Below are 25,573 nucleotides of genomic sequence, written 5' to 3'. Positions count from 1 at the left end.
ATGTTTCCATATTAAAGTATATGTTTCATGTTAAAATATTTCTCAAATGTCAGAGTGTCACTAGGATGATGATAAGAGGCCCTGAGCTTCCGGGTGGCTTCGCTGCAGGGTGGTCTTCACAGCCAGTTTGGAGGGAACCCCACCATGGTGTTACGAAGTCGCCTTGGCTGGTCAGGTTCTTTGGGCAGGTGTCTCCAGTCTGCTGCCCAGGGAGAGGAAGATTAGATCTGAACACCTTTGGGAGGCTGAGCATAGAGGCCACTTTCTAGCACACTCGGAAAATTTAGTATTGTTATAATACAACTATTTAATGCATTTCTCCAGTTAATCCAATGATGTCTTTAAGGCTGTCTTTAAAAAATTAAGGATCAGGTGCAATCATGTCTCTTTAGTCTCTTTTAAGCTTGATAGCTTGTCTTTCCTGATGGACATTTTGAAGAGTGTGGGCTGGCTGATTTGCAGAGTTCCCAATGTATTTTGAAAATTAGAAAATTGTTTCTAATAACCCATCCCATGGTCAGGACTGAAGCCATGAAGCTGCTGGCCTTTAAGTTTCAAGAGGAGAAGTGTGTCGTCCTAGGGGAAGCCAACCAGGTTGCACGTGGTGCTCCTCGCACCCGCCCCGGGTGGGAGACGTGAGCCTACGTGCAGGTGGCAGGGGGGTGGGGGGGGCCGACCACAGGCTGAGTCACAGCCAGGGCGCTTCTCCTCGGGGGCTGCAGGGCCCCCTGAAATACTCAGTTGTCAAGCAGCACACCAGCCAGCTTTCAGGTCAGCCCCGCCCCACCCCCATGCTGTGCATTGTCACTGACAGACTAGTAATTTCTCCAAACTCACATGAAAAGCCAGGGAACCCATAAATTGACTGTTTTCACAATATCATGTTTTCGGCATCTCCTTATTTCCCCATCTCATTTTCTTGGCAGCTTTTCCTGTTTTGGAGACTACTGGAGAGGATCATCCCCCCTCTCATTTTCATTCTTGCATATGGTTACAAGCATCATCCATGAATTCCTCATCTGATTCCTTTAAACTGGAGACTGCTGCTGCTGCTGCTAAGTCGCTTCAGTCGTGTCCGACTCTGTGCGACCCCATAGACGGCAGCCCACCAGGCTCCCCCTTCCCTGGGATTCTCCAGGCAGGAACACTGGAGTGGGTTGCTATTTCCTTCTCCAACACATGAAGGTGTAAGTGAAAGTGAAGTCGCTCAGTCGAGTTCAACTCTTAGCGACCCCATGGACTGCAGCCTAGCAGGCTCCTCCGTCCATGGGATTTTTCAGCAAGGGTACTGGAATGGGGTGCCATTGCCTTCTCTAACTGGAGACAGATATATTAAAATATAATAATTTTTGGTATGGGAGAATTATTTGTCCTCTTATGGTTGGGCTTCCCTGGTGGCTCAGCTGGTAAAGAATCTGCCTGCAATGGGGGAGACCAGGGCTCGATCCCTGGGTTGGGAAGATGCCCTGGAGAGGGGAAAGGCTACCCATCCTGTATTCTGGCCTGGAGAATTCCGTGACTGTTTAGTCCATGGGGTCACAAAGAGTCAGACATAACTGAGTGACTTTCACTTCACTATGGTGGTTTTTAATTTGTACTTTTTGGTGGCAAAGAGAGTGGAATTTTTCCATATTTTCTTTTCAAGGCTGTTTAGCTTAATAGACAATTAATGATAAAGTGATCATTGGAATAGATTATTTAGTGAAAACTAGCCAGTGTAAATAATAGCTCATCTTTACTGCAGCCCTACTCTGAGCCCAGCACCGTGCTGGCATGTCACACGTAACATCCAGTCCTTAGACTCTAAGGGGCTCCTGGCGAGTCCAGCCATGAGACTTGTTTATTAAGTGATAGAGCTGGTTTACTTACAGGCTTGATAACAACCAGCCTCTTCCCTTTTCACGCTGCTCATGGGGTTCTTGAGGCAAGACCACTGGAGTGGTTTGCAATCCCTCCTCCAGGACACCATGTTTTGTCAGAACTCTCCACTCTGACCCGTCTGTCTTGGGTGGCCCTGCCTGGCATGGCTTGTGGCTTCATTGAGTTACTCAAGCCACTTTGCCACGACAAGGCGTGATCCATGAAGGCTGGGCCAAAGCAGAAAAGAGGCTCAGCTTTGGATGTGTCTGGTGGTGAAAGTACAGTCCCATGCTGTAAAGATCAATACTGCCTAGGAACATGGAATGTTAGGTCCAGGTGTTGAGGTAAATTGGCAGGGAAAGATTGAGGACAGGAGGAGAAGGGGGTGACAGAGGAGGAGCAGGTTGGATGGCATCACTGTCTAGATGGACATGAGTTTGAGCAAACTCTGGGAGATGGTGGAGGACAGAGGAGTTGTCTTTCTGAAGCTGTGAAGCTCAGCTCACAGCTTGTGACTGTATTTGATCAGATCCAGATCAATTTGATTTCAAAAACCAAAACCACAGGGCTTCCCTGGTGGCTCATTGGTAAAACACACACATGTGTCAATGCAGGAGACAGGGGTCCGATCCCTAGTCGGCGAAGATCCCACATGCCTCAGAGAAATTAAGTCCACGCCCCACAACTACTGAGTATGTGCTCTGGAGCCCGAGAGCCACAGAACTGCTGAAACCCCTAGAGCCCGCGCTCTGCAACAGGAGAAGCCAGCTACCGCAGCTGGAGAGCAGCCCAGGTAATGGCAACTAGAGTAAGCTTGTACAAAGCTTCAGCGACCCAGTACACCCAAAATAAATAAAAAGCATTAAAAAAGAATTTGCAAGGTACCAAAGAGTTACATTTAAAAAAAAAAATACTCTCAAAAATATACAAGCAACTCCTGCAGCTCAATTCCAGAAAAACAAATGACCCAATCAAAAAATGGGCCAAAGAACTAAATAGAAAAACCCCCAAAACCATGGAAAAGAAAACACGGTTCTTCTTTATGTTGTGCCACATAAGTAGGAATATAGCCAGGTGTACGTGGCTTTTCCCTTTAGAAGATTCACTTCAGCAGAAACACCTAACTGGGGCACCTCTCCTTCGCCTTAAGCAGCTCCAGGCCCCTGAACCAAGCAACCCAGAAGAGCTGCTCACCATCACACGCGTGCGGGTGGGGGCCGTTCCTTTCCTTCCCCAGGGCCACACACATCGCACCTGCACGCACTCACACACACCGAGACACACTAACACATGTGCACCCTACATGCTCATGCACCCCCCCCACACACACACCGAGACACACTAATACGTGCACCTTACATGCTCACACACCCACACACACACACCAAGACACACTAACACGTGCACCCTACATGCTCACACACACACACACCAAGACATAGTAACACATGTGCACCCTATATGCTCACGCACCCACCCACACCCACACACACACACTGAGACACACTAACACATGTGCACCCTACATGCTCATGCACCCCCCCCACACACACACACACCGAGACACACTAACACTTGTGCACCCTACATGCTCACACACCCACACACACACACACTGAGACACACTAACACATGTGTACCCTACATGCTCACACACACACACACACACCAAGACACACTAACACATGTGCACCCTACATGCTCACACACACACACACACACACACACACCAAGACACACTAACACATGTGCACCCTACATGCTCACACACACACACACACTCACACACACCAAGACACACTAACACATGTGCACCCTACATGCTCACACACACACACACACACACACACTGAGACACACTAACACATGTGTACCCTACATGCTCACACACACACACACACCAAGACACACTAACACATGTGCACCCTACATGCTCACACACACACACACACTCACACACACCGAGACACACTAACACATGCGCACCCTACATGCTCACACACCCACACACACACACACCGAGACACACTAACACATGTGCACCCTACATGCTCACACACACACACACACTCACACACACCGAGACACACTAACACATGTGCACCCTACATGCTCACACACACACACACACACCAAGACACACTAACACATGTGCACCCTACATGCTCACACACATACACACACACTAAGACATAGTAACACATGTGCACCCTACATGCTCATGCACCCCCCCACACACACACACACCCCCACACACACACCGAACACACTAACACGTGCACCCTACATGCTCACACACACACACACACACACCGAGACACACTAACACATGTGCACCCTACATGCTCACACACACACACACTCACACACACTGAGACACACTAACACATGTGCACCCTACATGCTCACACACCTACACACACACACACTGAGACACACTAACACATGTGCACCCTACATGCTCACACACCTACACACACACACACTGAGACACACTAACACATGTGCACCCTACATGCTCACACACACACATACACACCGAGACACACTAACACATGTGCACCCTACATGCTCACACACACACACACTCACACACACTGAGACACACTAACACATGTGCACCCTACATGCTCACACACATACACACACACTAAGACATAGTAACACATGTGCACCCTACATGCTCATGCACCCCCACACACACACACACACCCCCACACACACACCGAACACACTAACACGTGCACCCTACATGCTCACACACACACACACACACCGAGACACACTAACACATGTGCACCCTACATGCTCACACACACACACACACACCTACCCACCCCTACACACTCACATGGACACACACTCTTCCTTACACACATGTACACACAGACCACTACACACTAACACACATGCACTGTACACATTCACACACCTACACACCCATATAGATACACACTCCTATACACACACCTCCCACCCCCACACACTCACATGGCTATGCACTATCACTCACACACAGACACCACTATGCAATAACACATATACCCCCTACATGCTCATGCACCTACATACACACATGTACATACACAGACACCTCCCACCCGCACACTCTCACATGCACACATATACCACTATACACTAACACATGTACCCCAAACCCACACATACCCCTACATACTCACATGGCTACACATTCTTCCTCACACACACGTATGCACACACCACGAGACATTAACACATATGTACCCTACCTGCTCACACACGCACACACACCCCTAGTCACATGCTATGCACTCTTACACGCACACCACAACCCTCAGGTAGGGACTCTTGAGAGATCACCTTCCGAGGGGAGGACCACCCATCGGTCTTTACTGGCTCTTCCACTTCCTCCCTGAGCCTCTGTGCTCCCAGGCTGAGAGGGGGGAGTACCGCAGAGCTCCAGCTCCTCCAGGAAGCGAGGTGTCCTCTGGAGGGGGGTCTGAAGAGGAAGGTTCAGTTGGCCGGTTGTGAGGGTGTCACGGTAACCATGCAGAAACGGAAGCAGAGCTGAACCATCGCCGCTGGCCCAGGCTAGTCCAGGCTGTTGATCCCATTCACGCTGCTGTTGTCACATGTCTTGAAATGGAGTGATGGTTAAGTGCTGATCTACAAGGACGAATAAAACTGACCAGAAGGCTCAGAGAATACGGTTTTGCTCTGCTGGACGCATAATACACTTTAAAAAAAGATCCGATCCTCCATGTATACATGACAGACGGCAGTAATTTCAAGATCACGATTGCAGCCAGGCTCTCAGGTAGCTAATGTGCATTTTAACCATTTTGTAAATATGCACTCTGACACGTGAATAATCTCTGTTATGAAACCCCTTAAATGCGCTACATAAATTTGATGTTTGTGTTCTAGCATTCTGGAGCAGCCATGGGCACTTCCTGAGTCCTCTGCTCTGAAACAATCGCCCCACTCACACTTGTCAGAGTTGAGGGCCGGCACTGCGATGTTACGGGCTGGTTTATGACCTGCTTCTCAGAATAGATACACCATCTTCCTTCATGCGAATGCTGACTCACTCAGTGCTTCTATGAACAAAAAGCATGTATCCGTGCTCGCTTCGGCAGCACATATACTAAAATTGGAACGATACAGAGAAGATTAGCATGGCCCCTGCGCAAGGATGACACGCAAATTCGTGAAGCGTTCCATATTTTTAAAACCCTGTGGTTACTACGGACTACATAGGAAGGGGCCTATAGATCTTGAGAAATATAAATCTGACCAAGGAACTAGCCAAAAATGAACTGAACCCACAACACCCACAAAAAAAAAAAACAAAAAAGCCCTAGATATATTTTTATTATTTTTACGGTCATTCTTTCTTTTTTTTTTTTTTTTTTAATTAAAAAAAATTTTTTTAAGTCCTCTATTGTTCCTTTAATTTTCACTTTTATAACCTATTACTTTGCAAAAAAAAAAAAAGACCCTATTTTTTTCTTCTTCAGCAAACTTCATATATATATATTTTATAATTTTTTGACCTTGTTTTTTTTTTTTTGTTTTGTTTTTGTTTTTTTCTTCTTTTCTTTAACATTGTATTTTTGAAATTCCAAACTCTACTCTAGATTTTTAATTTTCGCTTTTTGGTATATGTTATCAATTTTGTACCTATAGTTTTTTTTTATATAATTTCTGTGACTTTTTTTTTTTTTCTTCTTCTCTGTTTCTTTCTCTTCTTCTTTTATATAACATTGTATATCTGAAATTCCAAACTTTACTCTAGATTTTTAATTTATGCTTTTTGGTATTTGATATCAATTTTGTACCTGTATTTTCTTTATAATTTTTGTGACATTGTTCGTATTTGTTTGTTTGTTTTCTCTCTTTATTTTTCTTCTTCTTCTTTTTTTTTTTTTTAACATTGTATTTTTGAAATTCCAAACTCTACTCTAGATTTTTAATTTTTGCTTTCTGGTATTAGTTATCAATTTTGTACCTGTACTTTCTTTATAATTTTCGCGACCTTGTTTGTTTTTGTTTGTTCGTTTTTTCTCTCTTTCTTTTCCTTCTTCTTTTCTTTAACATCGTATTTTTGAAATTCCAAACTCTACTCTAGATTTTTAATTTTTGCTTTTATGTATTTGTTACCAATTTTGTACCTTTAAGGACCCAATCTTCAGGACCCATTTTTCACTAGGGAGTGAGATTACTGGCTTGACTGCTCTCTCTCCCTTTGGACCCTCCTTTTTCTCCACCAGGTCGCCTGTGTCTCCTCCCTAACCCCTCTCTACTCTACCCAACTCTGTGAATTTCTGTGTGTTCCAGACGGTGGAGAACACTTAGGGAACTGATTACTGGCTGGATCTGTCTCCCTCCTTTTCATTCCCCCCTTTTATCCTTCTGGCCACCTCTGTTACCTTCCTCCTTCTTCTCTTCTCTGTATAACCCCGTGAACATCTCTGAGTGGTCCAGTTGTGGAGTGCACATAAGGAAGTGACTACTGGCTAGCCCACTCTCTCCACTATTGATTCACCTCATCTCATTTGGGTCACCTCTAACTCCCTCCTCCCTCTTCTCTTCTCCATGTAACCCTGTGAACCTCTCTGAGTGACCCTCACTGTAGAGAAACTTTTCATCTTTAATGTAGATGTTTTATCCATGGTGCTGTATAGAAGGAGAAGTTTTGAAACTACTGTAAAAATAAGACCGATAATCGGAAGCAGGAGACTTAAGTCCAAACCCTGACTCCAGGGAACTCCTGACTCCAAGGAACATTCATTGACAGGAGCTCATCAAATGCCTCCATACCGACACTGAAACCAAGCACCACACAAGGGCCAATAAGTTCCAGGGCAAGACATACCAAGCAAATTCTCCAGCAACAAAGGAACACAGCCCTGAGCTTCAAGATACAGGCTGCCCAAAGTCACCCCAAAACTATAGACATCTCATAACTCATTACTGGACATTTCATTGCACTCCAGAGAGAAGAAATACAGCTCCACCCACCAGAACACCGACACAAGCTTCCCTAACCAGGAAACCTTGACAAGCCACCTGTACAAACCCACACACAGTGAGGAAACGCCATAATAAAGAGAACTCCACAAACTGCCAGAATACAGAAAGGACACCCCAAACTCAGCAGTTTAAACAAGATGAAGAGACAGAGGAATACTCAGCAGATAAAGGAACAGGATAAATGCCCACCAAACCAAACAAAAGAGGAAGAGATAGGGAATCTACCTGATAAAGAATTCCGAATAATGATAGTGAAATTGATCCAAAATCTTGAAACTAAAATGGAATCACAGATAAATAGCCTGGAGACAAGGATTGAGAAGATGCAAGAAAGGTTTAACAAGGACCTAGAAGAAATAAAAAAGAGTCAATATATAATGAATAATGCAATAAGTGAAGTTAAAAACACTCTGGAGGCAACAAATAGTAGAATAACAGAGGCAGAAGACAGGATTAGTGAATTAGAAGATAGAATGGTAGAAATAAATGAATCAGAGAGGATAAAAGAAAAACGAATTAAAAGAAATGAGGACAATCTCAGAGACCTCCAGGACAATATTAAACGCTACAACATTCGAATCATAGGGGTTCCAGAAGAAGAAGACAAAAAGAAAGACCATGAGAAAATACTTGAGGAGATAATAGTGGAAAACTTCCCTAAAATGGGGAAGGAAATAATCACCCAAGTCCAAGAAACCCAGAGAGTACCAAACAGGATAAACCCAAGGAGAAACACCCCAAGACACATATTAATCAAATTAACAAAGATCAAACACAAAGAACAAATATTAAAAGCAGCAAGGGAAAAACAACAAATAACACACAAGGGAATTCCCATAAGGATAACAGCTGATCTTTCAATAGAAACTCTTCAAGCCAGGAGGGAATGGCAAGACATACTTAAAATGATGAAAGAAAATAACCTACAGCCCAGATTATTGTACCCAGCAAGGATCTCATTCAAGTATGAAGGAGAAATCAAAAGCTTTTCAGACAAGCAAAAGCTGAGAGAATTCTGCACCACCAAACCAGCTCTCCAACAAATACTAAAGGATATTCTCTAGACAGGAAACACAAAAACGGTGTATAAACTCGAACCCAAAACAATAAAGTAAATGGCAACAGGATCATACTTATCAGTAATTACCTTAAATGTAAATGGGTTGAATGCCCCAACCAAAAGACAAAGACTGGCTGAATGGATACAAAAACAAGACCCCTACATATGTTGTCTACAAGAGACCCACCTCAAAACAGGGGACACATACAGACTGAAAGTGAAGGGCTGGAAAAAGATTTTCCATGCAAATAGGGACCAAAAGAAAGCAGGAGTAGCAATACTCATATCAGATAAAATAGACTTTAAAACAAAGGCTGTGAAAAGAGACAAAGAAGGTCACTACATAATGATCAAAGGATCAATCCAAGAAGAAGATATAACAATTATAAATATATATGCACCCAACACGGGAGCACCACAGTACGTAAGACAAATGCTAACAAGTATGAAAGGAGAAATTAACAATAACACAATAATAGTGGGAGACTTTAATACCCCACTTACACCTATGGATAGATCAACTAAACAGAAAATTAACAAGGAAACACAAACTTTAAACGATACAATAGACCAGTTAGACCTAATTGATATCTATAGGTCATTTCATCCCAAAACAATGAATTTCACCTTTTTCTCAAGCGCACATGGAACCTTCTCCAGGATAGATCACATCCTGGGCCATAAAGCTAGCCTTGGTAAATTCAAAAAAATAGAAATCATTCCAAGCATTTTTTCTGACCACAATGCAGTAAGATTAGATCTCAATTACAGGAGAAAAACTATTAAAAATTCCAACATATGGAGGCTGAACAACACGCTGCTGAATAACCAACAAATCACAGAAGAAATCAAAAAAGAAATCAAAATTTGCATAGAAACGAATGAAAATGAAAACACAACAACCCAAAACCTGTGGGACACGGTAAAAGCAGTCCTAAGGGGAAAGTTCATAGCAATACAGGCACACCTCAAGAAACAAGAAAAAAGTCAAATAAATAACCTAACTCTACACCTAAAGCAACTAGAAAAGGAAGAAATGAAGAACCCCAGGGTTAGTAGAAGGAAAGAAATCTTAAAAATTAGAGCAGAAATAAATGCAAAAGAAACAAAAGAGACCATAGCAAAAATCAACAAAACCAAAAGCTGGTTCTTTGAAAGGATAAATAAAATTGACAAACCATTAGCCAGACTCATCAAGAAACAAAGGGAGAAAAACCAAATCAATAAAATTAGAAACGAAAATGGAGAGATCACAACAGACAACACAGAAATACAAAGGATCATAAGAGACTACTATCAACAATTATATGCCAATAAAATGGACAATGTGGAAGAAATGGACAAATTCTTAGAAAAGTACAACTTTCCAAAACTGGACCAGGAAGAAATAGAAAATCTTAACAGACCCATCACAAGCATGGAAATTGAAACTGTAATCAAAAATCTTCCAGCAAACAAAAGCCCAGGTCCAGACGGCTTCACAGCTGAATTCTACCAAAAATTTAGAGAAGAGCTAACACCTATCCTGCTCAAACTCTTCCAGAAAATTGCAGAGGAAGGTAAACTTCCAAACTCATTCTATGAGGCCACCATCACCCTAATACCAAAACCTGACAAAGATCCCACAAAAAAAGAAAACTACAGGCCAATATCACTGATGAACATAGATGCAAAAATCCTTAACAAAATTCTAGCAATCAGAATCCAACAACACATTAAAAAGATCATACACCATGATCAAGTGGGCTTTATCCCAGGGATGCAAGGATTCTTCAATATCCGCAAATCAATCAATGTAATACACCACATTAACAAATTGAAAAATAAAAACCATATGATTATCTCAATAGATGCAGAGAAAGCCTTTGACAAAATTCAACAGCCATTTATGATAAAAACTCTCCAGAAAGCAGGAATAGAAGGAACATACCTCAACATAATAAAAGCTATATATGACAAACCCACTGCAAACATTATCCTCAATGGTGAAAAATTGAAAGCATTTCCTCTAAAGTCAGGAACAAGACAAGGGTGCCCACTTTCACCATTACTATTCAACATAGTTTTGGAAGTTTTGGCCACAGCAATCAGAGCAGAAAAAGAAATAAAAGGAATCCAAATTGGAAAAGAAGAAGTAAAACTCTCACTATTTGCAGATGACATGATCCTCTACATAGAAAACCCTAAAGAGTCCACCAGAAAATTACTAGAAATAATCAATGACTACAGTAAAGTTGCAGGATATAAAATCAACACACAGAAATCCCTTGCATTCCTATACACTAATAATGAGAAAACAGAAAGAGAAATTAAGGAAACAATTCCATTCACCATTGCAACGGAAAGAATAAAATACTTAGGAATATATCTACCTAAAGAAACTAAAGACCTATATATAGAAAACTATAAAACACTGGTGAAAGAAATCAAAGAGGACACTAATAGATGGAGAAATATACCATGTTCATGGATTGGAAGAATCAATATAGTGAAAATGAGTATACTACCCAAAGCAATTTATAGATTCAACGCAATCCCTATCAAGCTACCAACAGTATTCTTCACAGAGCTAGAACAAATAATTTCACAATTTGTATGGAAATACAAAAAACCTCGAATAGCCAAAGCGATCTTGAGAAAGAAGAATGGAACTGGAGGAATCAACCTACCTGACTTCAGGCTCTACTACAAAGCCACAGTTATCAAGACAGTATGGTACTGGCACAAAGACAGAAATATTGATCAATGGAATAAAATAGAAAGCCCAGAGATAAATCCACGCACATATGGACACCTTATCTTCGACAAAGGAGGCAAGAATATACAATGGATTAAAGACAATCTCTTTAACAAGTGGTGCTGGGAAATCTGGTCAACCACTTGTAAAAGAATGAAACTGGACCACTTTCTAACACCATACACAAAAATAAACTCAAAATGGATTAAAGATCTAAACGTAAGACCAGAAACTATAAAACTCCTAGAGGAGAACATAGGCAAAACACTCTCCGACATACATCACAGCAGGATCCTCTATGACCCACCTCCCAGAATATTGGAAATAAAAGCAAAAATAAACAAATGGGACCTAATTAACCTTAAAAGCTTCTGCACATCAAAGGAAACTATTAGCAAGGTGAAAAGACAGCCTTCAGAATGGGAAAAAATAATAGCAAATGAAGCAACCGACAAACAACTAATCTCAAAAATATACAAGCAACTCCTACAGCTCAACTCCAGAAAAATAAACGACCCAATCAAAAAATGGGCCAAAGAACTAAATAGACATTTCTCCAAAAAAGACATACAGAGGGCTAACAAACACATGAAAAGATGCTCAACATCACTCATTATCAGAGAAATGCAAATCAAAACCACTATGAGGTACCATTTCACACCAGTCAGAACGGCTGTGATCCAAAAGTCTACAAATAATAAATGCTGGAGAGGGTGTGGAGAAAAGGGAACCCTCTTACACTGTTGGTGGGAATGCAAACTAGTACAGCCACTATGGAGAACAGTGTGGAGATTCCTTAAAAAACTGGAAATAGAACTGCCTTATGATCCAGCAACCCCACTGCTGGGCATACACACTGAGGAAACCAGAAGGGAAAGAGACACGTGTACCCCAATGTTCATTGCAGCACTGTTTATAATAGCCAAGACATGGAAGCAACCTAGATGTCCATCAGCAGATGAATGGATAAGAAAGCTGTGGTACATATACACAATGGAGTATTACTCAGCCATTAAAAAGAATACATTTGAATCAGTTCTAATGAGGTGGATGAAACTGGAGCCTATTATACAGAGTGAAGTAAGCCAGAAGGAAAAACACCAATACAGTATAATAACGCATATATATGGAATTTAGAAAGATGGTAACAATAACCTGGTGTACGAGACAGCAAAAGAGACACTGATGTATAGAACAGTCTTATGGACTCTGTGGGAGAGGGAGAGGGTGGGAAGATTTGGGAGAATGGCAATGAAACATGTAAAATATCATGTAGGAAACGAGTTGCCAGTCCAGGTTCGATGCATGATGCTGGATGCTTGGGGCTGGTGCACTGGGACGGCCCAGAGGGATGGTATGGGGAGGGAGGAGGGAGGAGGGTTCGGGATGGGGAACACATGTATACCTGTGGCGGATTCATTTTGATATTTGGCAAAACTAATACAATTATGTAAAGTTTAAAAATAAAATAAAATTGGAAGAATAAAAAAAAAAAAAAGAATAAACAAGCTGGAGGCATCACACACACACACAAAAAAGCATGTATCCGAATCCCATTCCTGTCCCATATGGAGATGGATGCACTGCAACAGAGCATCCAGGGGGCTGGTTAGGAAGAGGGGAGGTTTTCTGTGTGCCTGGTTGCTCAGTCGTGTCCGACCCTCTGCGACCCCATAGACTGCAGCCTGCCAGGCTCCTCTGTCAGTGGGATTTCCCAGGCAAGAACACTGGAGTGGGATGTCATTTCTTTCTCCGGGGGATCTTCCTAACCCAGGGATCAAACCCACATCTCTTGTGTCTCCTGCATTGGCAGGCAGGTCCTTTTACCACTGGTGCCACCTGGGAAGCCCCTTGGGAGGTTTTGAAGCCCTTGTCGTTGTTGTTCAGTTGCTCAGTCATGTCCAACTCTTTGTGACCCCATGGACTGCAGCATGCCAGGCTTCCCTGACCTTCACCATCTCCTGGTGCTTGCTCAGACTTATGTCCATTGAGTCGGTGATGCCAACCATCTTGTCCTCTGGGGTCCCTTCTCCTGCCTTCAATCTTTCCCAGCATCAGGGCCTTTTCTAATGAGTTGGATCTTTGCATCAGGTGGCCAAAGTACTGGAGCTTCAGCTTCAGTATCAGTCCTTCCAATGATTATTCAGGCTTGATTCCCTTTTGGATTGACCGGTTTGATCTCCTTGCAGTCCAAGGGACTCCCAAGAGTCTTCTCCAGCAGCATAGTTCAAAAGCATCAGTTCTTCTGTGTTTGGCTTCTTTATGGTCCAGCTCTTACATCCATATGTGACCATTGGAAAAACCATAGCTTTGACTAGATGGGATTTTGTGGGCAAAGTAATGTCTCTGCTTTTTAATATGCTGTCTAGGTTTTCTTCCAAGGAGCAAGTGTCTTTTAATTTCATGGCTGCTGTCACCATATGCAGTGATTTTGGAGCCCAGAAAAATAAAGTCTGTCAGTGTTTCCATTGTTTCCCCATCTATTTGCCATGACGTGATGGGACTGGTTGCCATGATCTTAATTTTCTGAATGTTGAGCTTCAAGCCAACTTTTTCACTCTCCTCTTTCACTTTCATCAAGAGGCTTTTTAGTTCCTCTTCACTTGGTGCCATAAGGGTGGTGTCATCTGCACATCTGAGGTGATTGATATTTCTCCCAGCAATCTTGATTCTAGCTTGTGCTTCCTCCAACCCAGCGTTTCTCATGAAGTACTCTGCATATAAGTTAAATTTGAAGCCCTGGAAAAGTTAAATTCAATGGTTCAATGTGGAAACAACCATGGGAATAGCAACCAGGACGCGTTTTATTGTAAATGCATTTTCTTCTCTTGCTCAAGACACACTCCGACCTCTTGCCACAGTTCACCTCACGGTGCCCTCGCTGTGTGGGAAGCATTGAAGTATCATCCAAAGGGAAGCCCTCAGAGACTCTATCATGATTTCTGCCACCTCTCACGGCAGAATCTAGCCTTCCCGCATGACGATGACAATTTGATTGCAGTAGTGTGTTATCCATGGTACCTCACGGCTAATTTCATCTTCCCAATATTATGCTCATCACACCACACCTTTACCTAAAAGTTTCAATGCAGATGAAATTCACTTCCCTTCACTTGGCCTGCAAGACTTTCCAAAATTTGAGTCAACATGATTTTTCAAGCTCTTCTCCTTTTTCTCCTGTTCCTTGAACCATCTCACAGTCACACCCACCTGAGGCCTGGAAAAAAATTCATGTTTATAGCATCCAGGCTGGTCTCAAAGCTTTTCTACATCCTCCAAGGGCTTGCCCAGATTTCTTTTTCAACTAATATTTATTTTGGACACCTGGAACATCTTTGATCTACCCAGCCATGGGGGGTGTATGGAAGACATATGGACAAGCATACACACACACATGCCTCCATAGGGTTGAAAGGGAGGCAAACACAGCCTCTGCAGTTTAAATATGAAATATGCTTGAGGCCCAGTTCTGACCCAGGGAGAAGTGTGCTAGTCTGTTTTCAGAGGTAAGGAATATTGTAGAGAGGGTTCTAAGGGATGAATAGAAGTTCATGTGGAAGACAAAGGGAGTCACTCAAAGTGGGAGTGGAGGGACGAAGGTTTCCTGGGAAAAGCTGGGGCAGGGTCCCGTCCTCAGGGCCTCTAGGTCAGGCCAAGTGGCTTGTCTCTGTACATGACAGAAAGTGCTGAGAGTGTTTGAGGCAGAAAAATGCCCAGTTAGACACCAGTTTATACGGCAGTGGGAGGGAGAATTGGAGGGGGACGGGCTGGAAGCAGGGGTGGATGGCATCCCAGCGACACGGGTCTTCCCACCCAGCTCACACACTTGGGCTTTCTTTCCCTAAGTCCTAAGACCTTGGATCCCTAAGGTGCTGAGTGGCAGTGCCGTTCACTTGGCAGTTAGTGCTGCACTCTCTCTCTTTACATACATCAGTGAGATAATGAAGAACACATACTGGTCTCTGCCCCAACTCCTGCACAAGCCTCCTGAAACTGGTGATTTCCTGGGTGACAAGAGAGTCTTTTGTCCCAAAGAGCTGCCCCTGGGTGGCTCCTGGATGGGGCTGGTCACAGGAAAGAACCGCCCACATTGAGAAGCTTGGCATCTTCATTTCCACCCTCCACCTCCTCTTGAGAAAAGAAGCTGAGAATGGAGTTTATGGTGGGTCTTGCCTGCGTGGTGGAGCCTCCAGCCACTCTCCAGGGACAGGGTCCGGCACAGGAGCGCTTCTGAGCTGGGGGACCTTGGAGGCACTGGGAGAAAAGCCTGCCCGACAGTGCAGGGGAGCTCGACCACTCCACCGCACCTCCCCAAGCGTCTCCTCCATCTGGGTGTTCATCCGTGTCCTTTGACACACGACTAAACACGAGAAGCATTTCCCTGTGATCTGTGAGCTGCTCTCGCAGGTTAACGGAACCCATGGAGGGGTCGTGGGAGCCTCTGATCCGTAGCCGGTTGGTCAGCAGTACGGGTAACATCGTGCACTTGCACTTGGTGTTCTGATTTGGAGGCGGCCGTTGGAACCTCCAAACTCGTAGCTGGCCAACCAGAAGCCAACCAGGTGATGACCCACATCCCAGGTGGTGAGGAGCAGTCCTGTAGGGCTGAACCCCTCACCCCGGGATCTGGGCTCTGATGAGGTCTTCAGGATGACCGCATTAGAACTGAATTAAATGGCTGGATGCCCGCTTGCTGCGCCAGAGAACTGACCACCCGGTGCCCAGAGGTGTGGTGCTCCGGGTGAGTGCGGTATTAGGGAAGACAGGTTTTTTCCCTGTGTAGGAGGGGGAGGTTGAGTTTTTCCTTTATAATGGCTTCTTTTCACTTGTTCAATTAGTTCACAGTTATTAGTAGCAACAAAGACCACATTGAGGACAAATTCCATGAGGCTGAGCTTCGCTCACTCTTTCTTTGTACAGCGTCTTACACAGTTCTATGAAAAGTGTCTATTTCAATAATTTTCTGTGGTTGAAACTAAAGTTAGGTTACTTTGGAGAGCTCCATACCAGGATGAAATGATATGGGGTCATGTTCAGTACCAAAGATTCTTTAAACATGTATGCTATTTAGGAATTTGCCAGTTCGTGATAAGGCTTCAGTCACATATGAAAAGAATGTGAAATAAAAATGTCAATGTGAAAAATAGAAATTGTTAGGATTCCTATGAGAGGTGGTGATGCAGGGGGATGTGTCATCATATCCTTGCATTTTGACATTTAAAATGAGTTGAAGCCTCTTGTTGTTGTTCAGTCGCTAAGTTGTATCTGAGTCTGTGACCCCATGGACGGCAGCACGCCAGGCTTCCCTGTCCTTCACCAACCCCTGGAGCTTGCTCAGACTCATGTCTGTTGAGCTGGTGATGTCATCCAAACATCTCATCCTCTGCTTCCCCCTTTCTCTAAATCTCTCTAATTCTTCCTATCAGTATGAATTTTACCAAAGAGCAGTGGAAGTCCCAGCACCGTAAGTTTCTGAATTGTTTCATAAACTAAGAAGCTTGTAGCTGAGTTCTCCTGGGTGGTGATGCCCTTTCTACCTGTCTCTTGCTCACATCTTACAGTTCCTGGGAGGAGAATTATTAAGAACTCAAGGTAGTTCATTGACAGAGGAATGGATAAAGATGCTGTGGTACATATACACAATGGAATATTAGTCAGCCATAAAAAGGAATGGATTTGAGTCAGTTCTGATGAGGTGGATGAAACTAGAACCTATTATACAGAGTGAAGTGAGTCAGAAAGAGAAAGATAGATATTATGTTCTAAGGCACAAATATGGAATATAGAAAAATGGTACTGAAGAATTTATTTACAGGGCAGCAATGGAGAAACAGACATAGAGAATAGACTTATGGACTTGGGGAGAGGGGAGAAGAGGGTGAGATGTATGGAAAGAGCAACGTGGAAACTTACATTACCATATACAAAATAGATAGCCAACGGGAATTGCTGTGTGTCTCAGGAAACTCAAACAGGGGCTCTGTATCAACCTAGAGGGTGGGATGGGGTGGGAGATGGGAGAGAGCTTCAAAAGGGAGGGGATGTGTGTATACCTATGGCTGATTCATGTTGAGGTTTGACAGAAAACAGCAAAATTCTGTAAAACAATTATCCTTCTATTAAAAAATAAATAAGTTAAAAAAAGAAAAGAACTCTAGGTATTAAGGCAGTCTGCAAAGAGACAATAGGATATGATTTAGTGTGGCGTGCGCAGAGGAACACGGAAGTGACGTCATTTGGAGGAGGATGAGTTGAAGCTGGAGCTCTAAGACCCAGGCAAGTCTTGAGTCGAGGATGATGGACGTTTGCTGACCAGTTCCAGTGACACCCAGGTGCCCTGTCTGTGGGGTGTGCTGGTGTTCCTCTGGCCGTGCCCCTTCTTTGGTCCTGGGTCTCTCTAGGGTGCTCCACACGGAGCTCTTCCAGTTGCCGTCATTTTAGGGGAGCGCATGCTTCCCGTCTTCACTCTGTTCCCAGGTCTGTTCAGTTCTGTAAAGAATCTCCCCTAGGGGCGCCGCCTGCTCTGATGTGTTTTGTGTTCCCTGCGGGGTCAAGGAGCCAGGAGGCCCCGCCTGCTCCCAGGTGGGCCTCTGGTAGAAACTGCGTCTCCATCTGCCTTTATCACGTTCCCATCTGTCTGGGCGTGGATGGCCTAACCATTGTATCCTGTTTCCTCCGGACCTGGCCATAGACATCTTTATTTAGTTGGTAAGCCACTGTGCTTAGCTTCGTTCCCTTAAAATTGTGAAGCCTCTGTTTTCTATGCATTTTGCATTTTCTCTTTCCTTCTGCTGGTCGAAGTAAATATACCTCTGCCCATTTTTCATCGTGGAGACAGAGGACGATCACAGAGGAAATGTATCCTGTGACAAGAATGAAGCTTAGCAACCTAGTGGAAAATAAAAGAAGCATATTTGATCTTTGGCTTTTGAAGAGAGGAATAATAAAGGAGCCCTCCCAGTACCACCGTGTGCAGCCTTGAGCATGCCTGTCCTGAGTGTTTCCTCATCTGTGAAGTGGTGGTAATAATGTCTGCTCCACAGGGCCGCCGCCGTGAGAATTAAATCAGGTCGTTTAAAAATGCCCCTCACATGTCCCGGCACACAGTGAGGGCTCAAGAAAGAGTTGATGTTAGATTGGATTTTTTTCAAGGGGGAAACAAAATTCACCTTTCTTCCAACATTTTTGCATAATTCCAAGGCGAACATTTCCAAATATATACTTGGTACAGTTTCCACCAACACCTAAGAAATCCACATGTCAGCACAATAGTGATTAGGAAAGTGTGGTGTGGGGTCTATACTTTTCAGAGTCATTTGGAACGTGGGTGGAAAAGACACATTCCTCGGTTCTACCCTAGACCTACAGCTCAATATCAGAAAACTAAACAGCCCAATCAAAAAATGGGCAGAAGACTTACATAGACATTCTACAAAGAAGACATACATATGGCTGAGAGGCACAGGAAAAGATGCTCAACTTCACTAATTATTAGAGAAATGCAAATCAAGACTACATGAGGTACCACCTCACACCAGTCAGAATGGCCATCATCCAAAATCCACTACTTATATAGATATGTATGCATGTGTGTGTGCTAAGTCAGGTTCCACTCTTTGAGACCCCACGGACTGTAGCCTGTCAGACTCCTCTGTCCATGGAATTTTCCAGACAAAAATATTGGAATGGGTTGCCATTTCCTATTCCATATAAATATTTGCCCATATATGTATATTTAAAATGTCAGCTAAATTTGCAGAAGACTTTTGCTTTCTCCATGAAACTACACAGCCATGTTATTACTGAATATTCAGAAAAGACATCACAAGTCCTCCCTCTTTCATGTCCTAATTCTGTTTTAGAGTCAGGCAAGAAATCTTTTTTCCATGATCCAGCAGATGCTGGCAATTTGATCTCTGGTTCCTCTGCCTTTTCTAAAACCAGCTTGAACATCAGGAAGTTCACGGTTCATGTATTGCTGAAGCCTGGCTTGGAGAATTTTGAGCATTTGTGAGATGAGTGCATGTGAGATGAGTGCAATTATGCGGTAGTTTGAGCATTCTTTGGCATTGCCTTTCTTTGGGATTGGAATGAAAACTGACCTTTTGCAGTCCTGTGGCCACTGCTGAGTTTTCCAAATTTGCTGGCATATTGAGTGCAGCACTTTCACAGCATCATCTTTCAGGATTTGAAATAGCTCAACCGGAATTCCATCACCTCCACTAGCTTTGTTCATAGTGATGCTTTCTAAGGCCCACTTGACTTCACATTCCGGGATGTCTGGCTCTAGGTGAGTGATCACACCATTGTGATTATCTTGGTCGTGAAGATCTTTTTTGTACAGTTCTTCTGTGCATTCTTGCCACCTCTTCTTAATATCTTCTGCTTCTGTTAGGTCCATACCATTTCTGTCCTTTATCGAGCCCATCTTTGCATGAAATGTTCACTTGGTATCTTTAATTTTCTTGAAGAGATCTCTAGTCTTTCCCATTCTGTTGTTTTCCTCTATTTCTGTGCATTGATCACTGAGGAAGGCTTTCTTATCTCTTCTTGCTATTCTTTGTAATTCTGCATTCAGATGCTTATATCTTTCCTTTTCTCCTTTGCTTTTCACTTCTCTTCTTTCCACAGCTATTTGTAAGGCCTCCCCAGACAGCCATTTTGCTTTTTTGCATTTTATCCCTGTCTTCTGTACAATGTCACGAACCTCATTCCATAGTTCATCAGGCACTCTATCTATGCAGGTCAGGAAGCAACAGTTAGAACTGGACATGGAACAACAGACTGGTTCCAAATAGGAAAAGGAGTACATCAAGGCTGTATATTGTCACCCTGCTTATTTAACTTATATGCAGAGTACATCATGAGAAATGCCAGACTGGAAGAAACACAAGCTGGAATCAAGATTGCCAGGAGAAATATCAGATATGCAGATGATACCACCCTTATGGCAGAAAGTGAAGAGGAACTAAAAAGCCTCTTGATGAAAGTGAAAGTGGAGAGTGAAAAAGTTGGCTTAAAGCTCAACATTCAGAAAATGAAGATCATGGCATCCAGTCCCATCACTTCATGGCAAATAGATGGGGAAAGAGTGGAAACAGTGTCAGACTTTATTTTTTGGGCTCCAAAATCACTGCAGATGGTGACTGCAGCCATGAAATTAAAAGACACTTACTCCTAGGAAGGAAAGTTATGACCAACCTAGATAGCATATTCAAAAGCAGAGACATTACTTTGCCAACAAAGGTTCGTCTAGTCAAGGTCTAGTATGGTTTTTCCTGTGGTCATGTATGGACGTGAGAGTTGGACTGTAAAGAAAGCTGAGCGCCAACGAATTGATGCTTTTGAACTGTGGTGTTGGAGAAGACTCTTGGGAGTCCCTTGGACTGCAAGGAGATCCAACCAGTCCATTCTAAAGGAGATCAGCTCTGGGATTTCTTTGGAAGGAATGATGCTAAAGCTGAAACTCCAATACTTTGGCCACCTCATGCGAAGAGATGACTCATTGGAAAAGACTCTGATGCTGGGAGGGATTGGGGGCAGGAGGAGAAGGGGACGACAGAGGATGAGATGGCTGGATGGCATCACTGACTCGATGGACGTGAGTCTGAGTGAACTACGGGAGTTGGTGATGGACAGGGAGGCCTGGTGTGCTGCGATTCATGGGGTCACAAAGAGTTGGACACGACTGAGCAAATGAACTGAACTGAACTGAACTGAACTGAAGAAATCTTTCTTAACTCCCTGGCTTTATTATGAGAACACAGAAGAATTCTTTTACCCACTTCCTAATTCTCGGGACAATCGTTGATGATAATTTCAAACACTTTAACATTCACCATTTTGAAATGCCCTGTTGAGGATCTGTGCACATCACTAACGCTGTGACCCTGGCATTGGCGGCTCACCCTTCATGGGGAGGGTGGTGTGCTGTCCCAAGCTGGGCTGGTCTGGGTGAGATGGAAATGACTCATTGGCGCGTTTCAGTTCAGAAGCCCACGCTGCTCAGGAAACAGTGGTAACTTTGGAGGATTAGGGGGCCTGTTCGTAATTAAACGCCTGGAGTGCGGCACTCGCGTGTTTCCTTCCTGAAGCGGGCTGAGGATGCCCTCAGCCACGTGTTGCGTCCCCTCCCGTTTTCTCTGTGACTTTTCTTTGCCTGCAGCATATTCCCGTCTTCTCAAACTGAGGTTACTCCGGCCCATTCCGGTTCATTTCCTTGTACACCTTTTGCTAGTTCTCCCACAATAATAGATTTCCACCTATTGACTAGAGAGGAATTCTTATTGCACTTCTGTGGGCTTTTTGTCAATTAGATTAAAAAAACAGTAAGGAGGGAGTGAGAACAAATTTCTGTCTTGCTTTTCACATGTCACAGATAATGACCCCAGCGCTCATGATATGGCTGGATTCAGCTACAGATGACATGGAGCATTCCCTCCGCTTTCAGTCCTCGCCCCGAGAAGCTCCCAGATTTCTCAGTGCTGTCTGATTGGCAGAGGTCAGCCCGCCCTGTGCTTTGAAGGGCTGCAGTTTACCACTGGTGGGTAGGGCACTGGGTGTCAACTTCTTTGAAAGCAGACACTGGGTTCTTTTGATTAAATATAGAAAAGCTAGCTAGAAGCCTTGGCATGGAATTTGAAAGGAGACCTCCAAGAATTTTTCAACTCTCTGATGTTTTAATATCTTGAATGGGTTGAAATTAATGCAAAACCTAAAATGAGAAAATGAGAGCGTGTGAGGCTTCCATGGACCAGAGGAATGGTTGTGGCCTCAAGAACCAAATGAAGGAGCGGCTCAGCTTTTCTGCCTCGTGAACACTCACTCCCCTTAATCTGGGAGGTGTGTCTGAGTCTGGGGGCATGCTGTCCCTCTTATTTCTTGAAACTTCTTCCAGTCATACTGGACAGAAGGCTCCCTCCCCTAATGGCCTTCCTCTAAAACGTATCATCTTTGCTCAGAACATCTTTGCTAAGAATTTGCCTGCCAATGCAGGAGACACAAGAGGCATGGGTTCGATCCCTGGGTTGGGAAGATCCCCGGGAGGAGGAAATGGCAGCCTACTCCAGTATTCTTGCCTGGGAAATCCCATGAACAGAGAAGCCTGGCAGACCACAGTCCATGGGGCTGCAGAATCAGCAGCACGATACAGTACCCTTGCTCGGAACAGCGGCTCCTCCCCGCCTGCTCACACATCCACTGTCACTCAGACAACCGCCTCTGGGGCCTGCCTGCGTTTACACTTCCACTGTGAACTGTTCTCAGCGCCTTCTCTGCTTCTCCCTGTCTTTCTTGTCCTCCAGGCTCAGGACTACAGCACGTGAGTCAGATTCCTGCTTTCCCCGCTCAAGCCTCACCCCTACGAGCCCCAAGGATGCTCACCAAGCTGGCATGACAGGAAGCAGTGCCATCCACCCTCAGCGGAACTGGCCAGTCTGACACCCTTAGCACTCAGCCTAGGCATCTTAGGGCACTTCTCCGTTTTCTGTGTGGGAAAAGCTTTAAGTACTTAGTGACTATCCTGGTCAGATCCCAGAAGACAGCGCATCTTATGACTGCCCCCGCCCCCAGCCTACATTTTCTCATCTGAAAAACAGAGCTAATAATACCTCCCTGTCTCCCTGGTAGGTTTCAGGGGAAACTGAAGATGAGCAGGGGGTGGGGATGGGGAGAACTTCTTGGATCGCAGATGTCACACCAACATCAGATGCGACTGCTGCTGCGTTTTTGGTATACTAAGTCCACTTAAGTGTTTGCCCTGGATATACTAAAAAATTCCCTTGATCCCCTTGACAGGACTTTTTGTCTCAGAAGATGAATGTCATAGTTTCAATAATATTCACTTTTAGCTACCTTTTTTGGAGGGCTCACAAAACAGACACAAGATAGAAATACCCAGATTCCCTAAAATTCTTAGAGAAAAGTGTATTCTAATTTAGCTAATTTCTGGCTAACAGGCTAATAGAAAACACTTTCCTTTGAAACTTATTGTTGAATATCTAAAGGTCTCAGGCTGATTTTTTCATTGGAATAAGTATAATATATAACATGAATCTTTAATGCTTCTCATCTTAGATAAAGAATTGCTGTATCTAAAAATATTAACTGCATCTCCTGCAGTCCTAATCCAAGTTTAATTGAAAAATGTTGGTTGAAATTCAACAATTATGGAGATCTCACCTCTGATCATCTTTTTTTAAGGTAGGGTTTTCATGATGTTTTTATTTAGAGTAAGGACACATCACAGTGAAATGAGGGCAGGCTGTGATGAGGACAGAGGACTCCCATGTTGCAAATGCCATACACTCACTCTGCATACAGACTCCAGTCCAGTTCCTTAAATCAGAGAAAAGAGCAGCGTTTATTTTGTTTTGAGTTGGTTCCTGTTTTGGGTGAAGTCATTAGGGAATTAATTTTGGAATAATTGTGGGTTCTTCGGCACAACAGTCTTGAACCAGGCACGCCTGATCTAAAATGGACATAATGAAGTTCCATGCAAACACCACGTTCATAAAGTCTAGGAACCACAGCATCTTGTGACTCGATGGCTTGGTCATGGGTGTGATTCATATCCATACATTTGAAACACAGGCTTCCGGATGTAATGGTAGATACAGGAAGTGACGTGTGCCCTTTACGGCCGCTTGGCTCTGCTGGAGGCGCAGCGGACGTGAGGACGCTCTGGAGAGGCAAGCTGGTCGAGCTGGGAGATGTCTTACAGGGAGGCTGACTCCGAGCCAGGAGATTGGGCACGGAGCGGGCGAGCAGCATCATGCCTTGAGTGACGACCTCACGGGACGCTCAAACCCAGGCGGCCGTGCTCAAGTCCCCCGGGGTGCGCCATGACTCCAGGAGAAGACAGACGACTTCATCCAGTCCTCACAGCGCGTGAAGCTAAGGGAATGACCCCGTTTAATAATGAAGAGCCTCAGCCTCACCGAGGTCAACATCTTGCCTGAGGCTGCCAAGTGTGCGCCCACGGTGGAACCGCGATTCTGGAGGTTATTTTACTTCCCCGAATCAGCTCTAACGCAGTTGTGAAAGTGATGGTTTACTCATCCGGGAAGTGGAAGCTAATGCAGCTTGACCGCGTTACGGAAAAACTGGTTGGGGAAATCAGGAGAACTAAGCCCACTTTTCCGTGTCCTGAGATTAATAACAGCACACAGCTATTATTTGAGTTGACGAGTACGGGGTGGGTGGTGAACCCAGACAAAGCGTTAACGTGGGGTTCACTAACCTCTCTGGATAGGTGACCTTGGGCATTTGAAGAAGATTCAGGACTCCAGATTTCCTGTTTCTGCTTTAGGTTGTCTACTTAAAAAAAATGTACAACTTGAGAGTTGCGAGTTAAGTTTTATTGGGGGCAAAATGAGGACTGCAGCCTGGGAGACAGCACCTCAGTTCAGTTCAGTTCAGTCGCTCAGTCATGTCCGACTCCCTGCGACCCCATGAATCGCAGCACGCCAGGCCTCCCTGTCCATCATCAACTCCCGGAGTTCACTCAGACTCACGTCCATCAAGTCAGTGATGCCATCCAGCCATCTCATCCTCTGTCGTCCCCTTCTCCTCCTGCCCCCAATCCCTCCCAGCATCAGAGTCTTTTCCAATGAGTCAACTCTTCGCATGAGGTGGCCCAAGTACTGGAGTTTCAGCTTTAGCATCATTCCTTCCAAAGAACACCCAGGACTGATCTCCTTTAGAATGGACTGGTTGGATCTCCTTGCAGTCCAAGGGACTCTGAAGAGTCTTCTCCAACGCCACAGTTCAAAAGCATCAATTCTTCAGCGCTCAGCTTTCTTCACAGTCCAACTCTCACATCCATACATGACCACGGGAAAAACCATAGCCTTGACTAGACAGCACCTCACATAGCTCCAAAAGGTCAGTATATATGT

At 44.2% G+C, this 25,573-nt stretch overlaps 1 long non-coding RNA gene and 1 other non-coding gene across 2 annotated transcripts in view; one reads left to right on the top strand and one right to left on the bottom strand.

Annotated features, from left to right (window-relative positions):
• LOC109562738 (uncharacterized) overlaps positions 1 to 25,573 on the bottom strand; it is a 79,300-nt gene that overhangs the window by 6,817 nt on the left and 46,910 nt on the right. The window lies entirely within an intron of this gene.
• LOC139184733 (U6 spliceosomal RNA) lies at positions 5,966 to 6,072 on the top strand. Its single transcript, XR_011568288.1, has one exon. It is a non-coding gene; the product is annotated as a U6 spliceosomal RNA (small nuclear RNA).

The sequence above is a fragment of the Bos indicus genome, chromosome 8 (genome assembly GCF_029378745.1).
Source record: "Bos indicus isolate NIAB-ARS_2022 breed Sahiwal x Tharparkar chromosome 8, NIAB-ARS_B.indTharparkar_mat_pri_1.0, whole genome shotgun sequence".
Taxonomy (NCBI): Eukaryota; Metazoa; Chordata; class Mammalia; order Artiodactyla; family Bovidae; genus Bos; species Bos indicus.
Note: the sequence above shows the minus strand (reverse complement) of the source record. Positions and strands in the feature narration are given on the sequence as shown.